Genomic DNA, 24,700 nt, shown 5'->3' with positions numbered 1-24,700 from the left:
CTTTACTGACACAAAAAAGTTTTAGTATTTAAAGTTAATATTGTTGTTGTGAATATATTGTAACTGCTTAATGGTAATTTGACATCAGCACTTCGGCACAATTTTGAAAACAACGCCAAAGCATGCATCAGCTTTCTAACTAACTACAAAAGAACGCGCATAAACTATATATGTATATATAAAGGACATGGATAAAAAAAAGTACGAACTACCTTGAAAATTTTCGCAGCAGGAAGAAATCTACATAAGTACAAGCAACAAACGAAGCAAAAATAATCACAATTAAACTAAAAAGTTGCGAAGAACACATTGCAAATAATGAAAGCACAAAAAAAAAAAAAAATAAATGCAAGCGCGCAACGAATGCCTGATAGAATACAATTTAACAACAACAGCAGCAACATCAAGATTAATCGGCAAACGCAAGAGCCCTTTCACCACAACAGAAAAGTCGCATTCCCCACGTCGACGCCCGTCGCGTCCACCCAGCAGCCGCAGAGCACTTCAAACCAAGCATACACCAACGCGTCGCTCTTTGTTGATGTGCAGGAAATTTGGCAACAATGCAGCCGAAAAAAATTTGCCACTCACCCGCCGCCACGAAGCAAGATCCCCCAATCCAACGCAAGCAAGCGGCAGCAAGCAAGAGTCGAAACCTTGTGTGAGCACCAATTTGCACAGCTCGCCGTAAAGACGACGAGACGAAAGCGAAGGCAAATGCGTTGGTATTTTTGGTTTGGCAGCGCGGTGTCAGAGAATTCGCAAACTGCACGAAATCTAAACAGTGAGATGTGAGCGAGCGATTTTAGAAGCCGGTTGAGCAGACTGCCGGCTGAATTTTGCACGAAATGTATGAAATTTGCGAATTTCACAAACACAAACGCACATTTACTTATTGCTCAGTTTGGGCGCAGCAATCGGACTGGCACACAGACACAACTGCGTTAACTGCATGGAGCGCACAAGTTGTGAGAGCACAGCGCGCCACTAAACATAATAGTGTTAGTGAGTTTGGCGCTTAATACGTATGTATAGCGACGCGCCGTGTCGGGGTGGCAGGCACACTACCCGCACATGAGTGGCGCTCACGCCGCTCGCTACACAAATGTGCCTGCGGCGCTACAGCTGTTGCCAGTTAGTATTAGTGCTTGCTTTGTTTTTTCGTTATAGTGTTAGTATTTTATAGTGACTTCGTCGCCGAGCGCACCAAAAAAAAAACTCATTTTATATGCTTCGTATTCGTTTTGTGTGCCTTCGTGTGCGCAAAACTCTTTTTTCGTGTTTGCGAGCAATAAAAAACCGAATCGCCATCAACGCCGACTTCGTCATCATCAGCAAATCATCGGCAACAAAAGCGCAAAAAAGCAGCAAAAGTAAAATATACGAAAGCGCACACGAAAAAGCGAAAATTTTGCCAACGCTTTGGCTTTTTGCAGAGTTTTGCGAATTTTTTGTGTTTCACTTCATTCGCTGCTTTGCCAGGCGCGTACACTTTCGCACTTTGCACACAAAACAACAATGGCGCACAACAACAATTGCTCACAATTATGCGAAACTTTAAGTTAGTGTGCGCGGCGCGGCGATAACAATCGCGCGTGGTATAGGTTAAGAACTAATTTCCCATTAAGCATTCTATTCAGGCGCTCAACCGCGCGCCGCGCCAACCGCTGCCACTTGCGCGCCCTCATGTGCGCTCCATTTCTGCCATGCTATCTATCATTCTATGGCATTGTTTCCTCGCTTTTGTTGTTGCTTTCCTTTGTAGCCGCAAATTTGCGAATTGTTTGCCGCTTACTTATATCGCAGTGTCGTATCTTTGCTTCCTACTCGTTTTGTGTCGTGTATTCGTATACAACTCTATGCGTTGTTGTGGCGATAAAGCGCGTCTAATCGCATCGCATATACTTCGGTTTGTGCGTGGCTAAAGCGTATCGCCGGCTTCTTAATCGAATACGCGCACATCAACGCCCGCAGCGGAATTGGCGCTTCTTTTGGCACGGCATTGGTGGGGGCGCGTTCGCCATATTTCTCTTATTATTTTGTGTGCTTACTTTTTGAGTCTTGCTTCATTCGGCGTTTCGTTGTATTCTTTGTGGCTTTTTTGGTACTCTATATTCTGTAATGATGTTTCGCAATTTCTACTTGTACGAGTACATCTTTTGCGCTCATCTGTTTTTCTAATTCGTCTAGCTGCTCCATTATCGTCTTTTGTATTCACATTCCGTAAGTCTGTCAGCCTTTTGTATGGGTTTTTGTCTATTTTCGTGCGAATGTGAACTAGCGAAGTTCATTTCGCATGCTGTGCCGCGCTTTAAGATATGTAGGTATGCCGAAAGTGAAGTACATAAACCTGCAGGCGATAAATTTTGATGAAATTTAGTGACAGTAGGGCAAACTGGAGCAATATAGTATGTATGTTAATGATTTCTTGATAGGTATTCTGAGATATTACACTTGAAAGATTTTCATTAAAACTAAGATTCCTACATTTCAACTCTTCTTCACCCAAGATCCTAAGATCTGACCAAAAATCATACTCACGGAAATATTAAAATATCTTAAGTTATATGTTTTCCTAGAACCACTCCTAAATCTACCCATAAACTAGTTCATATAAGCTACTCGCTGCCAACCAATTCTTTCAGAACTTCTCAAATATATCTCATCAAATTCTTATCATATCTCTTCACATTTCTTTTCTAACATTTCAACGAAATATGCCTGTCAGTGTTTTCTGAAGAATATATGCTCGGTAACACTGTGCCAAAATGTTCCATATGTCAGTTCAGTACGAAGCTGCTGTGTGGCGAAGCTTATTGATTCAAGTATGTAGTCCCTTTGAAAACAATAAACTTAATAATAAAATATCACGGAAAACAGTAATGAGAATTAAAACAATGGCGGGTGTTAATAGGATCATAAAAGAATCGTCGAAAACGTTTTCTATATATGTACATACATTCCAGAAAAAATTACATTACGAATTAGAAAAATATGTATGTTTGAAAGTGGGTGTATGAAGATTAATGTTGTGATATTCTTTTTTAGGTAAGGTTGAATTCATTGTAATTGTGATAATTAGAAAGAAAGAAAAGGTTTAAAGGCGAACGAAGGAAGCATTTTGATTTTTAGTCGCGCGAATCAGTAGAAATGAAAGTTGACATAACTAAACCACAGCATACAATTCGTATAAGTTGCACGTTAGAAGATTTTAGGGAAGCTTATAGGCTATGCTATATTTTCGGTAAAGCTAATGAGTTTTTTAGAACTGTTACTTCGGTCACAATAATGGTGAAATCGAAGCAGATGGGAGTTCTCTTATATTCTTGTGGTTTGCTACTGAACCATTGGGCCTCAGACCAACTCAGCTGTGCAGTTGCCAGATGCTTCAAGCCCAGGGTAAATCAGAAGAGGTCAAGGGAACTCTTCGCTTTGAGCCTGGTCCACCTTTCAATGGTTATAAGATTTCTAACTGGATACTGTCCTATCGGGCCCCAAACCCAGTGCACAACGCTGGGGAGATATGATTCGCCTTCTGATTTTAGCTCGTCTTCAAACGGATGTCCTTTGGCTACCTAGAGGATACTTGGTCTAAAACCAAAATCTTGACTGGCTTGAGTTATTTGAGAAAGAATTGTTTCTGGCCACTTCCAAAGGAATGGCGCTTAGAGAACTTTCATCGCTTGCGTAAACTTCTACACTTGACTCTATCCGCAAAATAACTTCAATATTTTCTCCTTGAATGTCTGGCTTTTGCTAGATCAAGGTAAAAGCAAAGCGCAAATAAGTAGCTCGTTTTGACGATAACTGATTTTCAACCTAACCTAACTCAACCTGCAGTAATTCAGTCAGTAGTCTGACAAGAAGGCTTATTTTTTGAGAGAGGGAAATAGTTAATTCCAAACGCGGGACACTATAAATTATTCCTGTTCTCATGTCAGTCGGGTCTACGTAACCGGAACGGACCCGTATTTTTATCCGGCCAAGCACTGTCAACTCAGCATTTTTTGTCTGCCGCTACAACAACAACAGCAACAACTGATCATTATTTTACAACTCTAACGCCTATCGATTAATAAATTTTAATTCTTATTATTGTTTTTCGCAAATATCAATTTAATTTCATCTATCTCAGCATGTCTTTTGCTCAGCTGTCAGCTATGTGAGTGCGTTTGCATGCGCGAGCGAACTTTTAACAGGCAATTTTTGTTCGTCTCTTTGCCGACTTCGTACTTTGTATTTTCGCGTGGCTGTGTTTGGCACTTGAGCACTGTTTAGAGCGCACAACAAGCAGCGACGACGACGCCGACGCCAACACACACGAAGCTATACAAATTTACATGCAAAAAAAAGAATTAAATGTGTGCAAATAACATAAAAAGCACTTATTTAACGCGCTCTACACAAGCTTAAAGCGATTGTGTACAAATGCGCGTGTGGTGTTAGTAGTGGTGTGTGTTTGTTGTAGTTCGTGTAGAATGGAAAAATACTACCCGCATCGCTTAATCAATTTTTTACGTAGCGCGATTGGGTTTTTTGCCTTTGTTAGCACTAAATATTTCTTCGATTTTTGTTTGCACGAGTTTTATTGCTTTTTCTATTGTTGTTGTTTGAAAACTTTTTTTTGCTGCTTATGTTTCCCAGCACAACGCTTTTGCCTCCGCCGCCCACTATCAACGCGAATTTGTTGCAAATCGCTAACGCAATAAAAAGCGTAATAATATTTACACACATACATACAAACAGGCAAGCGCTTGTTGCCTAGAATTAAAAGTACAACAGCAAAACAGCATAGTTTAGCAATCGCTGAAAAGTGTACTAATTTTTCTTTGCCGTGCAGCAACCGAATTCGCAAACATTTTGGCAATGTTTTTCGGCTTTTGCCGCGTGGCTTTCTCACTGTGCGCCGCGGTCGGCAGTGGAGCGGGTTAATGGCACAACAAAAGACTTTAAATTTGGCGTTTTCTGCGCGTTTTTGCCAACTTCACCACAACTTTTTGCTAGTTCAGTTTTTTTCGTTTTTTTTTTTTGCTTTGTCTCATGATTTGCGCGTGTATAACATCATCACTCCCGAAAAAGCGCCAAACTTTGTCGAAGTGGCTGCAAGTAGCAAAGCTAGCAGGCGGCAAATGTTGTGGAGTTCGCACAATTCCAGAAAAACAAAGCATTATAAATAGAATTTGCTCATATGTACCTACAGCTGTTGTTGTTGGTAGTTGTTAGGTGGTATAATCGCTTTTGATTTTGGAGTTTAAAAATTCTTCATTTTTGTATTTAGGAGTTTGAGAGTTAGCAAGTGATAGCTGTATTCGAATGTTGGTATTATGTAGATCTGGAAGTTTTGGAACATGGCACAAAAATTGTTTTTAAAAACAGTAAATGTTATCCAAACTGTGTATTTAATGCTGTCGGTTCAGTAATTTTCGAAAAAAAATGCTTTTTCACGATTTAAAAAATTGTTATGCTTAAAAACATGCTACAAATTGCAATTTTTTATGATTTTTTTCTACAACCAATGTTATCAAAATAATATAAATTTATTTAAAAAAATATAAAATTTATTTAAGCACTTCAATTTGCAATTTTTATAATATTTCTAAAAAAAAGGCTATTTTTCAATACAGTGAAAAAATCACCGCTAATAAAATATTGCTCATCACTAATACACATATGTATGTATGTGTATATATTTATATTAATAATTAATTTCTCAGAAAAATAATTAATTTAAATATTTTTTTTTATTTACAGGTATGTATGTATTTAGAACTGTTGCAAAATTCATTGGAGTGTAATATTGAGTAAGTTCAAATACACTACGACGAAAAATTATAAAACTTATTTTTTGTTATTTCTGTTTTTTCTGAATTGTTGAAATTTTTTTTTTGATATTTTCTAATTTTTGTTTTGATTTTTTCCAAATAAATCTTTTTTTTAATAATAATAAAGAAGAGACGCACGCTTTTTATTTTTTATTTTTTATTTAATATTTCTAACACAAAATTTTCTAATTTTAAATCAAAAATATTTTTAAAATTATTTCTAAATATTTTTATTTTATAAAACGTACGAAAAAACATGCCGTTCATGCTAGTATCTAACAAAATATGCAAATGAAACATATGTATATGCAATGTACTTACATACATACTTGTATTCATATGTGCCTAGCTAAGTAATTCTACTTGTATGCCGGCATTTTGACATCTCGTCTAAATAACGCGCGCATTCACCCAGCTATTGCCTCTATTTTTGCTATTTTTACCGGCAAAATTATCGTTGGTGGAGGTACGTATTCGTAGCTCGGCTACATAGCTTACAGTGTAGAGATGACAAACGACTTAAAAGAACAAACAGAAAGGCACTCAATACTCACTGTATGCGACTATATATGTATGTATGTCTGTGTGTACATATTTACATATATGCAAAATTATGATAACTGGCAGTCAGTAGAATAAGAAAATGAAGGCATATGAAGTGAAATAGTAATTAAAAGTTGCTTTAGACACACATATATATATATAAATATATATATACATACATAAATACTATATGAGCCATATGGCGTTAGCTATTGAAATAAAAAAAAAAATAAATTTTAAATATTTTGAAAATTTTTATGGTGGAAAAAACATAGAAACATAAAAATAAAACAAATTTTTTTTTTAAATATTTTTTTTGTTTTAATTTCTTTTATTTTTTTTAAATATTTTTGTTTCTATTTTACATTTTTTAACGTTTTGTTTTTATTATTATTTCATTTTTTTTTGCTTTTAACAAATTGGAATTTAAATTTTTATTAGCAAATAAATAATTTATACATTTACACACTCGTCTGCACTTCATATCGCTCTTTGCATATTATCATACATACATATATATTCACATGTGTATATATGTAAACATTTCTGCTTCTTACTGCGACTCATTTCACTTTAGTTCCACGCCTACTTCTACTTCCACACGGCTGTTGTTTGCCAGCCATTTTCATTATTTGTGTCTTTTTGTTGTGACTTTCGCTTGCTTGTGTAGCGGCCGCGGCGAATGACGACGATTTTCTTCGTGAATGCCTTCACTGTGAATTATTAGAAAAGGTCAGTATTTACTTACTAAACTGTATACATATGAATATGCCGGGTATTTTGCCGGTAACGACGACGACACACAACCGCACAAAACGCGAGTCAATAGATTTACAAACAATCATATACATATGGACGTACATACAGACATGTGTGAACATTTGCTAGGTGATTTTGGTTGTTTTGGAAAAACGAGCATAAAGCACACATACGACGCTTAACAAGTAAATAAATAAGTAAGATATACAATATGTGGTGTCTTCGCCGGTTTGCCGCCGTTTTGTCATGCGTCCTCCACTCCACGTGACCCCCTCCATTTATGTTTGTGCGTCTTTGTTTAGGTATTAGCGCTTTTAGTGCGTGCGGGTCGCAGAAATATTTGAGTACGAGTATAAATTAGTATATTAGTGTGTTTGCTTTTGTTGTTATTCGCATGACGCACACCATAAGTATTTGCGCCTCTTCTTTATTATTATTATTATTTTTATTATTTTTATTATTATTATTAAAAAACGTTTTGTTCATATTTGGCTTACATAATACTAGCTGAGCTCGTTTCGTCACTTACTCTGTTCACCTTGTTGGTGCTTTGCTCTCATATAAGAGTTCCATATAAAGAAGCGTTTGCTTCTAGCTGAAAAATACTTTCCACACTGTGCCTTTCTGCTTATGCCAGTCTCTCCCTTTTATACCACTTATTTGTTCGATTCGCTACTCTGCAAGGTTTTGTACTAGTCTCTTGACCAACTTTTTTGGACCTTATGTGTACAAATTTTCTCTTCAAGCTTGCGATATCCGCAAGGGGCTACTACGATACTCTTCCAAGTACTTCGGTATTATGCTAACATCTCGAATTGACTTTGGATTGAAATTGGATCTTAGATACTGCGATGTCCAAATATCTTCTACGAACTTGCGCTAGCCTTCCGATTTGACTGAAATATTTTGTGTCTTAGATATTATGATGTCCGAATTTCTTCTCCCGGTTATAGCGGTCTGGGTTTTCCTTGGCTGCCTTGTAGATTCTAGTCGATAGCGTTCTGTAGCCCGAGACCCAGAAAGTGGGGCAAAACTTATTACCAGCTACCGGCTACATAGATCCAAAACATTTGAACTTCGTCCTCATTACTTAATCTCAAAGATGAAGCAGAAAAAAGAGAACAAAATTACTGTCATCCAAAATCATTCAACTTTCTACCACATGCAACACCTGCCCCTAATGTAACAAAAGCTCGTTGGCCTCCTATTTTTTCTAATCTAACCTAAGAACACTTTCCTTTTTGCACAATATCTCAAATTAAGTGCGGCGCTAACTGCACAAAAACAAAAAAAAATCAAATTCAACGTAACGAAGTACAGCGAAAAAAGTTAAAACAGAAAGGTGGACACCACAGCGCGGCCGTCGGTGAATGGCAGCCAACACAACCAACGCCACACGCACCACACGCACCACACTCACAACCAGCGCATTTTAATTATGGTGACAAAAATAAAATTGACTCGGCTGCCTCGGCACGAAGTGTGAACGCAGAAATCTCGTTGCACCAAATGAGACGCAATGGCATAGCCTAAGCAACAACAAAAAGTGCGTTGATGCGTTGAAATGAAGTGGAAGTGCGAGCCGAGTGTGACGGCACAAAGTTGCAGAAGCGAACATATACATAGTATATCATATAAATAGTATGTGCTTTAAGTGGTTAGTGCTGGTGTGTGGGGCGTAAGGGGCGTGCTTTTGTATAAATATAGGCGCAGATGCAGGAGGCGCTACGTCCAAATGCAGAAATAAGCAGGCAGATTTATATTTATATATATATGTAACTATATATATATGAGTATATATGCAGATGCTGATATGAAATGTAAATGCACATACACATACATAAAAACTCACATATACGGTGACTTCTATGTATACATACGTATTAAAAATGCATGTATGTATGTATATTATAGCCCGCTGCTTATAGCTGCACAGTCGCCGCCAGCATTCTACCTGTGTGCCCCAACATTGACTCTCCGTTAAGATAACCCACACGCACACATGCTTATTGATTACAAGTTGCTCTACCACTCAACGCTGTAGCATGCTCTCAGCTGTGAGCAACCGGCCTCTCTAGAGATTTATTGCTGGTAGTATGGTTGTGTGCAAGTAAGTTGTGGGTGTTGTTGGCGTTTTATTGCGCTCGTATATCCGAAATTTTTATCAGCTAGCATTATTTTCTATATGTGAAATGTAAAAAAGTAAAAAATGCTTATTATTTATTTATATTTCAAGTCTAAAACGTTGAAATAGTTGGAAGACGTTTTATTTGCAAATCTATGCTGAGTTTAGCATGGATTTGTGTAGCTCAAGCGCTCCCGCCAAATTTTCTATGGGCTAAACTGGGGTCGCTATAAGAGCTACAGTGTTCAGTACGACGCCAAATCGAAAGAAAATTTAGACAATCCTAATAGACCAGTGTAGAAGTTTTTGAAAATGGTAAAATGTGCTAAATATATATATTTAGTAGTTTCAAACCTATTGGAACATAAGAATAAAACCATCTTTATCACATAATCTCAAAATATATGTGAAAACTTCAAATAACCGAGGTTTTGTCCTTTTTTTATTTTTGTCTAGTAGAATATTTTTTCTTCGATGATATTTGGTGCAAATTTAGCTTCGAATGCACTAACCTGACTGTATTTTCTTTATTTAAAATGTTTAACTATTTCTCTGTTTTCGATTTTATATCGAATATATACTAATTTTCAATCAAAAAACCAAAAAAAAAGCATAATAATGAAACATTTCCTCTGGTTTTCAGTAAAAAATTCTCATGTCAAAATATCAGATTCTTTTAAGGGTTTTCCAGAATTTTTTCTGAGAAAACTTTTAAATTTATTGATCCAAAAATTTGTACACATATTATGCGATCTTTAGCTGTATTTTAAGGCTTAGTAATATTTATTTGGAAAGGAACTACAGCTGACCTCCAAGGACTTTTCTCAAAAAAAAAACCTTTTGCCGTGACCATTATACAGATATCTGAACTAGATCGTCTGAAATTAAAAAAATCAAACAGTATTCGTTCAAGGAATGATAAATCTAGTAATCTAGTCAAAGGAATAAGCAAAATAAATTTTATTGACAAAATGACGGTTTCTCAAACAAAAAAATATATTTAAGAAGCTCTTGTGAAAATTTGAGACTAATCGGCTTATAGCTGTTTTCAAGTAATGCTGGTCATCGACTTTGAAAACATTATTTTGAGAAATACGCGTTTAAAGTTTCACTTTACAAACTCTTTGGAACGCTTTTTTGAATTTGCGTGTAACTTCGAAAATATCCACCGGAACGATGTTTTCTGTGTGTGTTCTTAAATATATATAGATTAAGAACAAATATTTAAAAAAATCGTTTTTTTTTTTTTTAATTTTAATTGTAAAAAACCCCTTAACATTCAAACGCCCCCTCGCCTTACCCCTCCCGACCTCAGATCGCCCACAAATTATGTTTTCTTTCTTCTCTTTCCTTTTGATTATTTTATATTTCTTTTCCAATGAGTTTCATACGACTATGCTTTTCTTTTTTATTTTCAAAAATTAGCTTCTCCTTTTTCTTTCCTTCATATCTTCGATAACTGCAGTCTTCAGTTTAAATTTTAACAAATTCTTACTATTACCTACTTTTTAATACAAATGAACTAAAACACGACCACTGTAAAACTGAGAAATCAAATTTTTCGCAAAGAAAGCCGAAAAAATATACTACTTAAGGGCACGAATGCGAGAGAAATTAACGAAATGAGTGCATGCACTGTTGTAAATGCGCTCACTGCAGCGAATATGCAGCAGTCAATACATTTTTTCTTTTGTGGGCGCTTGCAATGAGCAAAACAGCAAATGATATGGCGTTGGTGTACCAGATAAGCAGGCGAGAGCAATAAAAGCTATTTGCGGAGCTTATGTGAGGAACGCGCGCGCGCATTGTAAATGAGCGGCAGTCAGTGCACGGGGAAAGCGAGCGCATACCCATACTAAAGCGCATTTGCAACTTTTTCATTTTTCTGGGCGAGCGCAATAATTTTTTCTGCTCACAATGTTTGTGTATTTGTTGACTCGGCTTTTTCTGTATCTTTTTTACCAACACATAAGCAGTTGCTGCCTTTATACGTGCGCGTTGCACGCTCGTATGTAGTTGCAGTGGCGCTTGCAGTGAGTGTTGCATGCATATACGCTGGGGAGCAGTTGCAAGTGCGAGAGTGTGCATGGAAGCATATTTTTTCAATGGAGCGCAAGCATGCAAACGACGTTGCGCCCCAACGGTGTGGTGTGTGTGTGCGCCGCAGCGCAATCGGGAGAGTTCGGGAGCAGTCCCACTTTTGCTTTGCATGTGTGTGCGACTTTTTTACTCAGCGCTGTGTTGCCGCTTACACCAACATGCGCGCCGCGAATTGGACAAAGCTTAAAGATTGCTCGTTTTGCTCTTTGACGATTGCTCGCCAGCGCGACCCATCATGCGCTGTATGCGCCCGTCGCGTCGCGCCGCTGTGTTCCCTAAGGTGTCCACACTCAATAGCAGCGCTCGTAAATAGCTGCTCTTGTTGTATTTGTATTTTATACATATTTATGTATACATACAATTTATTTGATTTTTTTCGCTTAGCCATGGCCTGCTCGCCTGCCTGTGTTTTTCGATTTTTGCCGCGCTCGTTCAGCTTCAGTACGTCGTTCACATTTAATCCGTTCGGTAGGGCTGACACGGTTCTCGTCATAGTTTACTGGCCACTGTGTTTTTATATATTTTTATTTTTTGATTTTTTTTTGTTGTAGCTTTGCATTTAGCCAGTTTTTGCGTTTGTGCTTGCTGTTTTGTATATGTGTGATCTGCTGCTTATTTTTTAGGGAATTCTTTGACGCGTTCGCGTTTTCGCGCATACGGTGTGATTTGTTTTTCCTTTGCGCCGTGTTTCGTTGACATTTGCGGTGTGTGTGCGCGCGGTGTATTTGCTATTGGTGTTGGAGGGCGCGCAGAATCGCGGTATTGCCGAATTGTAGTTGCCGCCGTCACCGCCGCAGCCTACACCAACGACCGTACATAAGGCATAACAAAGTTAGCGCCGACACTGCGGAAGCTGCTTGGTTGCTGTTGAAGGCGGTGTATGCATAGGCACCAAAAAATATATTTTTTTCATCCGAAACGCCTTCATTGCTGTTGCGGTCAAGCGGTAGCGCATGTGGCTAGCGCGCGCTGGGTGGTTTTTCGGCGAAGACGAATTGCAAAAAATAGTTGAAGAAATTGTGATGTTGCTTCCCGCCTACTTCGCTTGACATTTGGTTGGCGCTGCAATTGGAAATATAAAAAGTGTTGTTGGCGCTTCGAAATATCAAGAGCGCGGTTGTTTTGTTAGCAAATGCGCGGCGCCGTGCGGCATATTGCTTGGCTGTTTTTGTTTTCCTTAGCAAAATTCATATCAGCCGTTGCAGGAATATAAAAATTCTTCAAGAATATTTAAACTATTACTGTATCAGCGCGCGCTGCAAGCGCCTTGCCGTAAAATTGAAAGTCAACTTCTACAAGGCGCGCATTAGAGCATAGATTTACTGTCTTTGCTGTTTCTGTGAGGCGGCGTTTGCGTTGGTGGCGCGGTGTTCACCCTTCAGCCAGCGCGATCAAAATTTCCATATCCTTATCTGTATAAGTATGACCACTACTAGCCCTCAAACTACTGCCTTTCGAGCGCCACCCAAATAAACCGCCGAGTCCAAAGCTGTGCAACGCGCCCACACATGCAGCTAAAGCGCTTTACTTGTATATTTTGTTATATGTATAAATTTTGATATATACATATGTATATATATAAATATATATATAAGTGCTTAAAAAATCCCAGCGCTTCACCTTTCAATGCACCTTTCCCTTAGCAATTGTATAACAAAACAACCATCAGTTGGTTATCCCCAAAAACGAAACTCTATATGTAACTACGCCAACAACTTCGCATATCTGTATGTTTTTTGATAGCTCCAACATACCCAATTGCCGCTGACTCTTACTCGCTTGTACCCACAAATTTCTTTTGCATACAAATACTCAATCCCACTTCAGACACACACACGCACACAAATAAGCGTGCGCGCCACTCTCTCGCCACTCACACTGGCTGAACCAACGCAGTGCTATAAAATAAAAAATTTCGGGCGCTGTCGCTATCTTTGCCCCCGCCGCTTCCACAGCCGCGCCACTATATTGCACAATATAGCTTTACCGCACCAACACCGCTGCCTTGACTGAAGCCTCATTGTACCGACCAACGTTGTTAACTTCATGCTTTTTCATTGCCTGTACTGTCTGTTGTTGTTGCGTCCATGTATTTTGCTCTTGCTCGTATTGGTTTCGTTGGCATCGCCTGTTCGTTGCTGCTGTGCCATTGCGCGTCGTCGTCGTTGTGGTCGTCAACAGCACCAGCACCAGCACCATCGTCTCTGTCGTAGTCGTCGTCATCATCATCAGCATCGACTGTGTCTTTTTGTTGCTCGCAGGTTTTTTGCTGCCTTCTCGCTTGCCTGACTTGCCGCACTATAGCCGTACGTCGTACGAATACTTTTTGCAGCTAGGGTTTCTTCTTTTTTCGTCGTTTTTTCTTTGGGGCTTTTTTTGTGCCCCAACCAGCGCCCGTCTTCGTTGTTTTGTGTGTTGTACGGGCTGCCGCCACTTATAAGTGTATGCCTTCGTGCTGCGTTTGCGCCAACCGCATGACTGCTGCCATCGAGCGTCCAATTTCTGTCTGCCGGCGAGCCGTTCGCTGTTCGTCGACGTTGTGGCCGTAGTCGTTGCGGGTTCTTGAGTGTATGCAAAAGATTTTTGCACATATTCATCTTTTTGGCCGTTTTCGGTGCGTTTCGTTGGGCGCGCTTCTTCGCGCAAAAATTTTTATATTTTCCATCTCTCAAGAAAAGATACACTACAAAAAGCATACACAAGACAATTTTTTTCTTTCTTCTTACTGGCAAAATTTCATTTCACTTGTTTTATTTGACTTTGCCAAAAAATCACAAAAAAATCCGATTTTTTCACGACGACGACTACGACGGTGTTGTGTTTGTTGTTGCAATCGACACGACTGTTCCTTGGCGCGTTTCTTTGCGTTGCTCGCGTTAACCGGCAGGCAGTATCTCGACTTTTGTACTGACTTTTGGTTTGGTCTGGAGAAGAATGCGAGACAATTTTCGGTGAACTTAGAAAATTTTGAATTTGTGTTTTTGTCGAGGGAAAATCGAAAGCAAAAACAAAACGCATACAACACCAAATCGGCAAAACCGAAATACGCGAACGAAAGTGTGGAAGTGATAAGAAATTAAAAACGCAAAATGCAGAATACTAGTTGATTAACTAAACAAGTGTGAATCAATATTTGAAGTCAACTAAAACGAAATATGAAAAATGATCGAATTAGTGTGCCTTAAATAGAAAACAATTAAAACATAATAATAAAATAAAAGAAATTATACACTTGTAATATACAAAAGTGAAATTAAATAATGAAATTTAATTAATATAATTAAAAAATATATTAAAATATATATCATTCAAAAATTAAAATTGGTTTTATGTTGTAATTAAAAATTAAATTAATTTGAAATTGTTATAATTATATAATTATTATTTTAAAAATTAAATTAAATTTAATAAAAATTTATTTGTTCGCCTTTTTATTTTATAAATTAAATAAAAGACATTAAGCAGCTATAATATACAAAAGTATCATTTAATAATTAAATTTAATTAATATTAAATAAAAAAAATTATTTGCTTACTTTCTAAGTGACATATTGCAAAGTTAATACATTAAAAACTAATTAAAAAATGTATTCGTTTTTGCTTTAAGTGATATACAACATTATAAAAATTAAACTTAATTAATTAAAAATTAGTAAATGTAATAGAAACATACCAATTATTTGGAAAAACCGATAATAATTGTCATTATAGTTATTTAAAATGATATAAGTTCGAAGATTTGATAATTTGAAAATTTTTTTAAATTTAATTAAATAAATTATCTATTAATAATTATGCTTTAAATTATTTAAAACATAATTATTTTCGAAAATAATAAAATATTCATTTATTCAAAAAAGATTATTTTTACTTAGACATAATTATAATTAATTTTGAAAAAGTAATGTAGAAAAGCAGTGAACTTTATAAACACAAATAAAAGTAATTAAGCGAACTTTACTGAAATAATAATTATTATAATAATAAAAAAAAATTATTAATTGTGAAAGGCTGGGAAATGCATAAAAATTATTTAAAATTCTTAACCGAAATTTAATAAAATAATAATTATTGTTTTACTTAATTGAAGTTTAAATTAATAAAAAAATTAGTTCAGAAAGCTGGAAAAAAAGAAAAATATTTAAACAGTTAATTTGAAATAGTTGGAAAATGTTTAAAAAAATATTTAAAATTCTTAGCCGAAATTTAGTAAAATAATAATTATTGCTTTACTTAATTATAATTAATTAAAAATGTAATATATGAAACTGGGAAATTTTTCAAAAAAAAAAAAAACTTATAAAAACCTACCAAAATTTGAAATAAAATAATTTTAATTTAACTTAATTATAATTAATTAAGAAAGTAAATTCAGAAAATCTAAAAAATCTATAGAAAAACTAAAAAATTTAAAGCTATTTTCAAATCGAAAATAAGATAATTATTATTTTAATTTACTTTTATTAATTAAAATTAATCAATATAATAAAATTATTTAATTTTGCAAAGCTTGGAAGCTCATAAAAAATTAACATAAAGGAAATTTTCTAATTATAATTATCATTTTAATTTATTTAAGACTTAATTAATTAGGAAAAAAACCAAATTTAATACAGAAAAGCTGAGAAATTTATAAAACAATTTAAAGAACATATAAAAAAAATTAAATAGATAACCTGGAAATGTTTCTAGCAAAATTTTAAGAACTTGCCAAAATTCAAAATGATAATAATTTAATTGTTATAAAATTAAAAAAAAAACAAAATGTTTTGAGTAGACTTAGAAAATGAATAAGAAAAAAATTAACAAAATCAAAATAAAGGATAATTTAATTTTTATTCCAATTTAATTAAAGTTAATTAATATAATAAAAATATTTCATTTAGCAAAGCTTTGGAAGCTCATTAAAAAATTAAAAACTTACACGAATTTTTCTAATTATAATTTTAATTTATTTAAAACATAATTAATTAGGAAAAAACAAATTTTATACAGAAAAGCTGAGAAATTTATAAAACAATTTAAAGAACTTAACCGAGATTATATAATTATCAATTTTTCCTAAAAAAAGTTAATATAAATAGCATTTTTGAATGGTGAAACCACGAAAAGCATAAATAAAATATTATTTCCAAACAAAAATAAAAAAAATACAACATAAATAGAAAAATAATAAATACAAAATGCAAAATAAAAACCCAAAAACAAAAATCAAAGAAAAAGCAATTCGACCACTTGATAAAATATATACTTCTCAATACGCTACTTTTACCTACTACTTCATAAAATTTACATAAAAAATGAAAAATATCAAAATCAAAAATAAAAGTAAAAAATATCAATATAGGAGCATAAATATTTTTTTTTACTTTTTTTATTTTATTTTTCGATGTATTTATAATTTTTCTATAAAATTCAAATAAATTAACATTTTTTTATTTTTGTTTATTTTATATTTTAAGCTTAAGCTATGAAAGGAATATTTTTTCACACTAAACTGCAAAAATATTTAAATATATTTTAAAATAATTAAAAAAAAAAATTAAAATATAAAAAAAAATATATGCATTTTTCACATTTTTTGTACCAAATTATTGATTGCTTGAGCATTCTAGTTATATATTTTTTTTAATTTTTTTTTATTTTATTTTTTGTAAATATTTTTTTATTACTAAATTATTGATCACTTGAGCATTATAAATAGTAGTATCTTTTTTAATTTTCAAAGCCCATTTAATGTAAAAAAAATTTATAAAATTTAAAAAGTAATATAAAAGCATAAGTAATCCATTTATCATATTTTTTCATTTAATCCCCCTCTCTTAATCAACAAATAATAATATAATATATATATTATTTATATTTGATTTGTTTCCAAGTATTTTGAAAAAATTGTAAAAAAAAAATCTATTAAAACTTTTGTCAGATTTTGAGTGGAACTTTTCTTAAATTTCTACTATTTATGTATGTTTAAAATAATAAAAATAAAAATATTTGGAAGCAAATGTAAATAATTGTTTTTAAAAAAGCATTAAGAAAGAAAAAAAATTATAAAACTCAAACAGAAATATTTTGTTTTTATATAATAATAAAACATATTTTACATAATCATAATAATTATAAATTAATGATTAATAATTTAAAGAAAAAATATATTCCTAAAACAAAAAAATAAAAACAATGAAAAATAGCTGAAAAGTGCTCAATAATGCCAAAACCGAATTCCACACAGTCAAATTAGACAGTGCAATGTTTTCAATTTCTCGCGCAATCTTCCACACTTTCGTTACCGGCAAACGAACGCGTTCGCAGCGCCTAACTCTACAACAAAAATATTACAATATTATTTAGCATTGCGCCTTAGAGGCCATAGCAACATACGCCACACACAAATCTCAAAATCTAATACTGGCGGCGGCGGCGGCACACACCAAAGCCGCACTTTTGTTGCGGTGGCGCTGTTGGTGGTGGTGGTGGCTGCAGGTGGCGGTGTATGGGTGAATCGCGCGTGATTAGAGCTTAGAACGCACACTCCTCTGTTGCTATTTTCTATTTTCAGCTGGTAAATGCATGGAATATGCAAAATGCAGGCTGTGCATGTGTGTCGGTGTGTGTGTGCGCTGTCTGGCTGTGAATGAACGGAAGTTTACGTTTCGGAAAACGTTGATTTTTGGCAAAAAGACGCGAAAACTGAAGGCGAAAGCTTAGAAAATGAAAATCATATGCGTGTGTGTGTATGCGTGTGTGCGTGCATGTTGAATAGTGCAGTGTTTAGAAGATGCATAGAATGAAAGATGCTAATACATCAGTGGATGCCACGTTTAGTTGCAGCTGAGTATATTATGTATTTACTGGCTGTGTGGTTTCCACTAGCCGGCTTTGCCTGCGTATGATTTCGTTAGAAATTTCATTGTACACACATACTATCATACATACATATGTGGGGTGAAAATGATTTTTTTTATATGGTTTAGGGATAGATTTATGACACATTTTCGAATTTAAGGCCTCAGTTAGATAATTTAATTAAGGGGAAGATTTTTTTCGTGATATTGATTTTTTTTAATGTTTTTTTTTATTCTGGTTATTTTTTTGTATAAATAGTGAAAAGTTTTTACATAATTCTAATATATACAATAATATTTTTTGGTATAAAGCTTTTGATTTCGTGAAAAATACAGCTATTTTGCAAAAAAAAATATTTTGTATTGTATATTTATTCACTAAAAGTTGTATTAGTTTTTTCTTTCGAGTGAAAAATATAAATATTATCGCATATTATGATTAAATAAAAAAAATTAGATTAAAATAAATTATAAAAATAAAAAAAAGAAATAAATTCAAAACTGTTACTTTTAAAATATAATTAAATTTAACTACTTTTCATATTTGCTAAATTAGCTTTTTGCTTAAAAAATATAAAAATTGCTATTTTTTATCTAGTTAGTTCAAAAATGTATTTCTAAATTTTCCAAAATCCGTAGTATTTTTGAAAAATTTTATTTACTTTTAATTCCAACATAACTTTTTGAAATTTTCTATATTAAATTCAGAAAAATATTAAATTAAAAAAAAAATATTAAAACAATTATAATTAAAACAAAAATTAAATTAATTAAAAATTATAAAAAAAAATGTATTAAAAAAGAATATTTTATTTTAAACTAAGAACAAAATATACGCAAATTATTTTTATTTTTGATATTGTTAGTGTAAAAAGCATGAAAAAACTATATGAAAAAAATATTATATAAACAAAAATATAAATTTGCTAGTTTTTTTAAATAATAAGTTAAAAATAATCAAGTTATTTAAATATACCAATAATTTTGCTTTAAAAAAATGTTTAAACAAAAAAATGAATACTATAATTTATACAAATTTCAAATTTCTTAAATTTTGATCTTTACTTCAGAAATATTGCATATATTAAACATTAATTAATTTTTGTTATGAAGGGACTATTAAATTCCATGGTAAATTTCTTTAATATTGCCTTTAATACTTAACAATTCGAGGATAAAAATTTACAAACTTATATTTAATGAAATATAAAATAAATGTAGTGCTCCATATAATATATACTACTCATAAATAATAACTACATTTATTCACTAGTATCTAAAGACTTTAAATTCCTTGTCTCCATTGCTTACCCAAACCGCCTCGCACCAAACAAAAACTTAGCCGCAATCTCCTCTCCATTCCTTTACCACTACACTCACCTGATACGGGTAAATGTTTTATTGTTGTTCCTTTTCTAAATCTATTTCCATTTGCATTTATCAACCCCTTCTAACACATCCTGCACTCCCACAGCGGCGCTAAAGTCGCGCCGCCGACAGCGCGGCATTTTGAACTTGAATTTCTATTTGCTCTTTTCTCGTTACCCATTCATTTGTTCGGCAATCGAGCGCGTATTCATTCACATTTCACATGCCACCTAATCGCTCTAAGCCAACAACAACCGTGTAGGCACCAAGCGCCTACTACCGGCAGCCAGCACAGCGACACACCCCTCTTGGGCACACTACGCTCCCCCCAAATGCCATACAGCACCCGCCTAGCACTAAATCAATTGTGGCCCACTAAGCACCAATGCCGACACCGCGCCACCTCGCACAATTTCGCTGAATTTATTGTGTGTTGTTGCGTTCCTCAACGCGTTCAATCGTCGTCGCGGCTTTTATTCGTTTTCCGTTTCCCGTTTCCGTCGAATCGAAATGTTTTCTTTAGTATTTTGGTATTTTGTACTTGCTTTTGCAGTTTTTGTTGTAGTGCGCTACGTTTTCGTGGAAAACATAATGAACTCTTGTTGTTTGTGCATTTCGGCTATGAAACAACTTTTCACGTGGTTTTTTGGTCGAAAAATTTACTTGGTTTACGACGCCGCAGTGCAAAGAACTATAAAAATGCATTTTATTGCAGAATTTCATTTTTACTTATAGTTTACTTTTATTTTGTTGTTTATTACATTTAAAATTCTTATTATGATTTATAAGCAATTACTTTAAATTGCTGTGCCGGCAATTCGAGGAAGTTTTACGAAGAAATTCTTGTTTGTGCTATGAAAAGCCCTTTACGGTCGTCTTTATGCGATATTTGGCGGAAAAAGTATATTATATTAGTAAAAAATAGATAGAGATATATATGTGATTCATAGCAATCAATTATCGATCGAACTTCCCAAAAGTTTCGATTTTAAGATACAAGATAAATATGTGATCTATAGTAACCGAGTTTCGATCAAAATTTCAGTAAATTCTAATACGAAAATCTTCAAAAACATCTGGTGTTATCATTTGTTTTATAATAATAAGTAAAAGGATCCAATGCTGAAGATAGAAAATTTATATGTAATTATTATAGCAACAGATTTTAGTCGAGCTACCTCTAAATTCTTATAAAAGTATCTTCATAAAAGTCCAGTTTTATCACTTGTTTTAGAATAATAAGGAAAAACTACCTATATTGAAGTTAGCAGAAATATAGGTGATCTTTAGCAACTGATTTTCTTTCTATAGCAACCGTTTTTCGATCCAACTTCCCCTAAATTCTAATAAGAAAATCTATAAAAAAAAGTCTGGTGTTATCAAGAAAATATAGAAGCTAAGAAAACGTTCCGATGCTGAAACTCCACTGTGATTTTGAATTATTTTTCTCAAATTTTTTATCCAATACCGCAGTAATGTGAGAGAACGAACTCTGAAACAGACAAATATGCTTGCTAGAATATTGAGATAAGATTAACATCGAATCAAACCACATTAATGTCCGTTTTTTCTGGTTAGTAATCATCTGTCAGTTAAGTTCCTGATCTTTACTGAAAGCAGTAGTCTTAGGTAAGTTGAAAATGTGTCTTTACCGAAAGACGGATTCTTGAAGAACTTAACCAGAACTTAACTGCCAGACGACTGCTAACCATACATTGAGAAAACGGCGCTTAGCAAACCATAAATTGTAGTAGACTATATAGCTTCTAGAGTTCAAGAATATATAGGTTCTAGAGACCAAGAATTTATAGGCAGTAAAGGAGGTACAAGCTTCGAGTTAAGCGTAAGATCGCTCTCGTTCAATGTTAGTAATAATTTTTTATGAACATTCTATAGTGTTTTGAGAAAGAATTCATCTCGGTAATATCTCGGCTCTTATCCTTAAAAAAAAATTGTGTAAACAAGAATTTCTGTAAAACTTCTTCTACTTTGTCTACACTTTATGGCGTGAGCTGTCTTAAAAACAGTAACAAGCCTTAAGGAACTTTATTTATTATATTTATTTAAAAACAGTTATAATTCAGCTATATCACCCTACAATAAACTAATCGCTCTTACATATTTTTCTCTTTCTTCCATGCGACAATTACAGGTGCTTTTTGACTGTTTGGAACCTTTTTAATAATTACGTTGAAACGTTGTTGATTCTTATTAAATATTGTTTTGTTGAATCTGAGGACGAACAAAAACAAAAACAACTCCCAATCAAAGTCAAGGAAACCAAACATATGGCAAGACAACTCTAGGACAAACAACAAAAAAGGAATACCTAAAAAAACCAACAAAAAACAAATTAAAAAAGAAAACAACAAATCGCGAAAACAACAACAAAAAAGGAACTTATGTGCAATCGTTTTGTTTTTGTATTAACTTAATTAATTAACTAAATAATTTGTAAATAACTAATAATTTAAGTTAATTTTAGTTTGCTTTGGTTTCTTATAAATGCGTTCAAACTAACGAAAGAGGAAAACCAAAAAAAAAAACAACGGTAAATCAAAAAATTACAAATTTTTCAAATAAAAAGAACGCTCAGTTTCATTACATTCAGTTACAAATACAACAAAAAAGTGATTTTCTGTTAGTTTCTCAAAATTTAACAAACAAAATTTACAACAAAATTTGGATTACAACTACAACAACTACAACAACAACAACTGCAACCACAACAACCCCAAAATAAATAAAACTAAAAACAAAATAATAACAATAATAATAAAAAAGCAACAAATATAAACCAACAAACACACAACACAACTACAACAACAACTAAAAACAAACTACAGCTACAATCGCAACAACCAATAACAAGGATAACAAAACGCAACTACAACTACTACTACAGCAGCAATAAAATAATAACAGTAACAATAATAAAAGCAACAACAAACAACCTACAACAGCAACAACAACAAAAATAAATATAATATATACAAACTTAACAAGCAAACAACTAATAAAAGTTTATAAATAAATAAATCCGCAACTAAGCAATAAACCAAACCAACTCCCCCCAAAAACAAAACACAACAACAATAACATAGTAACCAACGAAAAGCAAGCAGCAGCAACAAAAGTAAAAACCACGTAGAAATCATTTGGCAAAAGCAACAATTACAAAATTTAAGCAGTTAAAACAACAACAACAACAATAACAGTAATAGTAACAACAACAATAGCAACAGTAACAGCAACAACAACCGAAAAAACCGCAATAGTAAATAGTAACGAACAAAATAAATGCAATAAAACAAGAACAACCACAACAAATACAAATATTTAATTAAATAATAATTAAACTAAATAAAGCAGAATTTCTAAACAAAAAGCATAAATAATAATACAGCGCAGATACCGTTAAAAACCCGTGAAATAGCATACAATACAAGCGAACCCAAAACTAAAACAAACAACAACAAAAAATAGTCTCAAAATTTGCAACAATAAAACGAATTAACGGCAACAATTAATAAAACAAATCAAACAACAACAACAACAGTAAGAAAAACAGTGCAAAAAAAAAAACAAAAAACTACAACAGCAGCAACAAACAAACCGGTTAACCAGCAAATCAAACAAAAAATAAAATAAACAGGAAAAAAATAGCAAATCGAAATAGCCAAAATTTGTTAAATTTTTAAACAAAATTTCAATTCTGGACGCAAATTGTAAGAAATTTGAACATTTTAATGAAAAACTTTTAGTTCGGTAATTTTTCGTGTTTAAAATTTTGTTCTGAACTGTTCTGAACACGAGTGTCAAAAAAGCCAAAAACAACAACAACAAAAAAAAAACAACAAACATATGTGAAGAACAACAAAAATTTAAGAGCTAAAAGCGTAAATAATGAACAAAAAAGCTTGAAAGCAAAAAGTTTGTATGCAAAAAATTGCCCAAAAGAGAATAACAAGCGAATAGTGTTGGCCAAAATAAATAAATAAAAATATATAAAAAATATATTTCTTCCGAGTGTTGAAAACCAGCGTGAAAAGTGTACGCTTTGATAGCGGTGCATATAGTGAGAACACAAGAAAAAACAAATTTTCGAACGGTTTTGCGTCGAAAACGCGCGGTAAGAAACTTTTTTTTTAAACAAAAGCCGTTTCGAAAGTTTGCACGGCGCTTTTCAGCACACAGAAAACGCTATTTCGAAAGCGTACGGTATCAATAGTTTAGCGCGGTCAAAAGCGTTTTTTAAAAAGCTTTTAAAGACCGGTTGCCAGCGTTTAAAAGTGCAAGTGCTTAAGCACAGCTGCGTGAAAAAGTGAAATCAAACGCAATTAGTGCAACAAACAACACAGTTGCCAGTATTATACCGAAACAAATTGCTTGAAAGCAAATTTATAGAAAACTATAAAAGTCTTGTATACAAAACAAAAAAACTTTTTGCAAAAAAATTTTGGACACAAATTTTTAGCGTTAGTTAAAAGTCATGGATTCTCTGTGCGAAAAAACCAAATGAAAATTGCATAAAATAAACACACACTCACCCACAAAAAAAAATTAAAGAAATATACAAAAATTTTATTAATGTATTGTGGCACAAAATAAAATAAAAAACACAAAAATAGTTTCGGAACAAAAAACAAAAATAAATATTCCATTTGTATGCGTAAACTATTAACGAAACACAAAAATAATAATATTTCATGAATTATAACTATGTCAAATCATAATAGCGGCAAGCAAACATAAATAAGTAGTAGTCGAGTTTTTCATATAGAATTGTGCGCGAAAAAATTACTATTTCAAAAGTCTAAAACTGGCGTAACAACAAAAAGAAAATCCAGAAAATTAAAGCTACAAATTGCGGCAACTTTTTCGAACGGATTTAAAAAGTAAACAAAACAGGTAAGTTGCACAATATTTTTGAACAAATTTAGTAATCATTTCGAAACACTTAAAACAATATCTAAAAATATGTATACGCTTAAATTAATATATAAAAATATATTTAATTATAATTAAAATATAAAAATATATTTTTATATATAAGAAGTATATATTAATCCATAAAAAAATTAAAAAAAATAATTGCTTAAAAGCAACGAATTTCTTTGCGCGTGACACTACCGTTA

At 33.2% G+C, this 24,700-nt stretch overlaps 1 protein-coding gene across 5 annotated transcripts in view; it reads left to right on the top strand.

Moving 5' to 3' along the window:
- The first annotated feature begins 11,760 nt into the window (after positions 1–11,760).
- Positions 11,761–24,700, top strand: part of LOC105227206 (myeloid zinc finger 1) — a 73,623-nt gene continuing 60,683 nt past the window's right edge. For all 5 annotated transcript variants that reach the window (XM_019990640.3, XM_019990639.3, XM_019990638.3 and 2 more), the window contains exons 1-2: positions 11,761–11,817; positions 21,715–24,473. The gene's annotated coding sequence lies outside the window, so the exon portion shown is untranslated. The remainder of the gene's footprint in view (positions 11,818–21,714; positions 24,474–24,700) is intronic.

Source organism: Bactrocera dorsalis, chromosome 5 (assembly GCF_023373825.1).
Source record: "Bactrocera dorsalis isolate Fly_Bdor chromosome 5, ASM2337382v1, whole genome shotgun sequence".
NCBI lineage: Eukaryota > Metazoa > Arthropoda > Insecta > Diptera > Tephritidae > Bactrocera > Bactrocera dorsalis.
Note: the sequence above shows the minus strand (reverse complement) of the source record. Positions and strands in the feature narration are given on the sequence as shown.